The sequence below is a fragment of the Physeter macrocephalus genome, chromosome 20 (assembly GCF_002837175.3).
Source record: "Physeter macrocephalus isolate SW-GA chromosome 20, ASM283717v5, whole genome shotgun sequence".
NCBI lineage: Eukaryota > Metazoa > Chordata > Mammalia > Artiodactyla > Physeteridae > Physeter > Physeter macrocephalus.
The window spans coordinates 76,914,838-76,919,909 of NC_041233.1; the positions used below are offsets into that span (position 1 = coordinate 76,914,838).

The 5,072-nt window shown below is 52.9% G+C and overlaps 1 protein-coding gene across 6 annotated transcripts in view; it reads right to left on the minus strand.

Moving 5' to 3' along the window:
- Window positions 1–212: 212 nt before the first annotated feature.
- Window positions 213–5,072, minus strand: part of EEF1AKMT2 (EEF1A lysine methyltransferase 2) — a 202,441-nt gene continuing 197,581 nt past the window's right edge. The window contains exons 6-7 of one of the 6 annotated variants that reach the window (XR_008616169.1): window positions 1,145–1,664; window positions 213–727 (exon numbers count right to left, since the gene is read on the minus strand). The gene's annotated coding sequence lies outside the window, so the exon portion shown is untranslated. Of the gene's footprint in view, window positions 728–947; window positions 1,029–1,144; window positions 1,665–3,294; window positions 4,735–5,072 lie in introns of those variants that run through there. The other 5 variants (XR_008616173.1, XR_008616174.1, XR_008616172.1 and 2 more) reach the window with 5 other exon arrangements.

A 5,072-nucleotide genomic window follows, 5' to 3' on the forward strand; every position in this document is an offset into this window, starting at 1 on the left:
GCTGTGTAATGTTCCGTGGTTCTTCCTGAAGTTCCTTTAAATTAACCTTATTGAAAAATAGCATAGTGGAGAGAAGTGCACATATCGGACGTGCACAGCTTGATGTATGTTCACAGAGTGAAACATAACCTCAGTAACCAGCCCCAGGTCAAGAATCAGGACATTCCCAGGCCCCCAGAAGTCCCCACGTTCCCCCTTCCCCGGGAGAGAAGTGCACATATCGGACGTGCACAGCTTGATGTATGTTCACAGAGTGAAACATAACCTCAGTAACCAGCCCCAGGTCAAGAATCAGGACATTCCCAGGCCCCCAGAAGTCCCCACGTTCCCCCATTCCCGGGACGACCACTTTCCTGACTCCACGTGCTTACTTTATGAGATGGAACCACGCAGTGAGCTCTCTCTTGTGTCCTGGCCTCTGCTCGGCACCGACTCTGTGAGATCCTCCCGTGACTGTGTGTAGGCGTGGATGGTCCGCTCGTCGCTGTTCAGTTTCTGCTAGTTCCCCATTATACTGGCGTGGGCATTGGGGGCCATTAGGAGTGGGGCACCGGAATGTTCCTTTGCGTCCCGTGCACACGTGAGATGCATTTCTGCTGGGTGCGTGCTTGACGCTGGGAGCCCTGCGTCTGATGCTTTTCGTCATTGTAGTCCGCGGAGGGGGACACACCTGCCAGGTGAGAGCCTGGGTTTCCAGAGTAAGCGGGAATGTGGAGGGCAGGGCAGCCTGAAAACACAGTTGTAGCATGTATGAGAACTTAATTCCTTTTTAGGACTGGATGCTATTTCATCACATGAATATACCACATTTTATTTATCCATGCATCAAGTAATGGACACTTGGGTTGTTTCCACTTTTTGGCTATTGTGAATAATGCTGCTGAAATTCCATGTACAAGTTTTTGGTAGATATATATTTTCAATTGTCTTGGATATATACTACCTACTTGTGGAATTTCTGGGTCAAATGGTGACTCCATGTTTAACTTTTTGAGGAAGAAGCAGCCATTTTTAAACATTGGATAAGCCTGTGTAAGGAGAAGACTAAATGTATTCACTTCCATTCAAGAAACGTAACATAACATGGTAAATGTGAACCTTTTGAGCCTCGGCCCAAACATCCCCGAAGGTCCACACGCATTACCTGGGAGCCGTGTCCCCACGTGCCTGGGAGGAGGACCTCGGAAGGTAGAGGGGCCGTCATGGTGTTGGTGGTAACAGAGTCCAGCCCATCCGTGAGATCAAAGAAACTCATAAATGGAAGTATTTTCATGGTTTTTCCTCTGAGTTCACTCCTTTAACCAGCTCTCATGGGATGGGTGTTCGGGAGCCGTCAGCATGCTGGGGAGACTGAAGTCCCTGCTGCGTGGGCTCGCAGGCTAGCAGAGGAGGATGGGCGATGGCGAGGGTAAATCGGCAGGTTATATTCTATGCGAGAAGACAAGAGGGGCTTCTAGACCGTGAGCGGTGTGCAGGGCAGTGGGGTGCCGTCTGCCGTGGCTGCAGGGTGGCCCATGGTGGGGTTTGCACGGAGGACAGAGCTGACTTCAGGTTTGGAAGGGGTCCCTCTGGCTGCTGTGTTGAGAGATTACTGGGGGGCGAAGGCAGGAGCAGGGAGACCGGTTAGGAGGCTTCTGCAGGTATCCACTGAGAGGTGGTGGTCCCTTGTACAAAGTAGTGGAAGCACATTGTAAAGAAAATGCTCCGTTCCAAAAACACGGAAATACGTCCCCTGGAAAGTGGACGCCGCCTCATCGCTGTGCTCCGGAGGTAATCGTCACTGTTGACATAGGTCCCCCGGACTCTTTTATGTGTATATGTTAAACACATACTTTTTTACTTTAATGGGATTATACCATAAGTATAAAGTGCAGTAATCTTGTTTTCCCCCTAAATATACCCTGGGTGTCTGTGTCGATGTATATGGAGCCACCGTCTTTTTGCAGCTGCGAGGCACGTATGACACAGTTGGGCTGTTATGTATTTAGTAATTCCCAGACTCGAAGACATTGCTGTTTCTACTTTTTCACTATTTTAAACAATGTTGAGGTGAAAATTCTTATATAGACATATGTGTGGATGTTTTTAAAAATAAACTTTTTGGGACTTCCCTGGTGGCGCAGTGGTTAAGAATCCGCCTGCCAATGCAGGGGACACGGGTTGGAGCCCTGGTGCGGGAAGATCCCACATGCCGCAGAGCAGCTGGGCCCGTGCGCCACAACTACTGAAGCCCGGGCGCCTGGAGCCCGTGATCTGCAGTGGGAGAGGCCACCGCAATGAGAAGCCCGTGCACCGCAACGAAGACCCAGGGCAGCCAAAAATAAATAAATAAACTTTTCATGTTGGAATAATTTCATAGGCACAGAAAAGTCGCCGAGATGGCAGAGGCTTCCTGTCCTCTCTCCACCCAGGTTCCTCTCTTGTTAGGATCTTACATTCCACGGTCCACTTGTCACAACTAAGAAACCGAATTTGGTACATACATTGTTAACTAAACTCCAGATTTGATCTGGATTTCACCACAAACCTATTTCTGTATACTTGTTTGATCATTACTTTAAAATAAATTCCCAGGGACTTCCCTGGCCGTCCAGCAGTTAAGACTCTGCGCGTCCACTGCAGGGGGCACGGGTTTTGTCCCTGGTCCGGGAGTTGAGATCCCACATGCTGCGTGGCATAACCAAAAGGTAAAAGAAATAAAAATAAAATACAGTAAATTTCCAGAAATGGAATGGCTGGGTCAGAGGGAACATGTGGTTTAAGTCCTGCCTTATTGCTCCCAGGAAAGATGATGCCGGGTTGTCATCCCACGGAGTGGAGGAGGGTCGCATTGCCCCCACCCTCACCTGCTGCTGAGCGTTGTCACCAGGGTGAGAGCGTGGCACTCTGGACCCTGGGTCACCTGTGTCAACTCGGTCATTTTGTAGACGAGGAAAGCGAGGCCCCAAGAGGGAAGGTCCGTGCTCCCAGTGATGGAGCGTTGAGTCTCAGAGCCAGGATGGAGCTGGGCAGCTTCGCACTCCCAGCCCGAAGCACAGAAGCTTCTACCTTCCCAAACGGTGATTTCGTACCCCTGAGACTTGGACAGGTCCAGGTTCACGTTTGAGACATGGGAAACGAAAAGCCACCCTCACAGCCTGCAGGCACGCAGGCCCAGGTGCCGCAGTGCAGCTGCCCTGAGCCTGGGGTCGTCATGCTGTGGCCGTGCACACCCAGGCTGAGGTCCGCCACCCCGGCCCCGGTGCCCTGGGAGCTGCGTCCGTGGTCGCACCTGGTTCGGAGCAGGTGACTTAACACCCCAGTGCCGGCTCCTCTGTGAATTACATCTTCCGACGGACAGCGTGTGTTCTCTGTGTGCGCGTGTGTGAAACCTGCAAGACGAGCAGATGAGACCCTCCTGCCAAAATATTTGTTGTTGCACGGAATAGAAAGTCATTTTTGACACATGGCTCTCAACACACAGCTACACCAAACCGGCAGAACGGTGCCGAGGGTTACAGGTTCGCCGGAAGGTGGGAGTCGGGAACCACGCCAGCTCATCTCCCTGCGGGGAGGTGCCCTTGGGATTGGTTCCCTCCCCCAGAGCAGCGCCCCCCAGGGAGGGACTTTGTCACGGTCACCTCGGATCCCCAGAACTTCACACACGCAGAGCCTGACTCAGGGCTCTGAGTCAGGCTTTGAACCTGACTCTGGCTTTGAACCTGACTTTTACCTTTGGCTTTGAACTTCACGAGGTGTCCTGTGTGCAGAGGCGGTGGGGGTATCAGGACTGTGGAAAATCAGGCACGGGACCTGCACCCGAGGTCCAAGTTCACAGGGAGTGACACCCGGCCTCTGAGCTGTCCCGAGGGCACAGCCAAAGTCCTGAGGAGTCTGGGCCAAGGGAAGGGAGTGCTCACATCCCGCTGGGCACCTGGCGTGGCCCCGGAAGATGCAGCGTCTGGGGCTGCAGGGCGAGAGGGAGGATGTGTAGGGGGCAGGGCGGGCGGGGGCTGGGAGGGAGGGAGGCCGGCAGAGGGGAGGGCATGGGCAGAGGTGCAGGGGTGCGGGGAGAAACTGCGGGCCTGTCATCTTGGAGAACTAGGGACGGATTCCAGGGTCTCGCCTGCTGAGGCTACGCTGTCCTCTCGGCCCTCGGCACCCGGGCATCCCTGGGGCCCCTTCTAAGCCTCCTCTCCTTCTTGGTCTTCAGATGCCGCAGGCTGCAGGCTGGCTTGGCTGAGGCCACTTGCTCTCCTTCATTCTCCCCCCAGGCCACCCGCCCAGGCCTGTGACCGTAAACCCAGCCGGGGATGCTCCCCCAACCTCGGCCTGCAGCCAGCCCTCCAAGCCTCTGGCATCAGTAGCCTTGTGACCCCTGCCCTAGCCCATCATTCAACATCTCCAACCTGGCAGGTTCAAAACAGAGCCCTTTGGAAGTTTAAGCATAAACAGGATACTTGCATAGCCTTAAACTACCCCTCACCAAATATTTAGCAATTATAAAGGGGTAAATGGGGAGTTGACAGTGGAGGATTCTGGTAGACTCAACCTCAGCCTAGTGATGAAGGCGGATGTCAGCTGCAGTAAGGCATCACGTACTCCTGACACTGCGCTGAGAAGGGCACCGCAGCCCTGGGTGCCCTTCCCCATAAACGTGGAAGACTCTGTTGTACCACAGTGAGGAGGGAGTTGAAAGCAGGGAAATGAACAGATCCTGAGCACGAGTGTTCATAGCACCGTTCTTCACAATGGCTGAAAGGCAGAAGCAACCCAAATAAATGTCCATCAGCCGGTGAATGGGTAAAAACAAAATGTGGTCTTTCTTTATGATGGAATATTTTTTTTCTTAACTTTTTTTTTTTTTTTAAAGGCAGTCTTTTTTTTTTTTGATTATTCTTTATTTATTGATTTATTTATTTTTGGCTTGGTTGGGTCTTTGTTTCTGTGCGAGGGCTTTCTCCTGTTGCGGCAAGTGGGGGCCACTCTTCATCGCGGTGCGCGGGCCTCTCACCGTCGTGGCCTGTCTTGTTGCGGAGCACAGGCTCCAGACGCGCAGGCTCAGCAGTTGTGGCTCACGGGCCCAGTTGCTC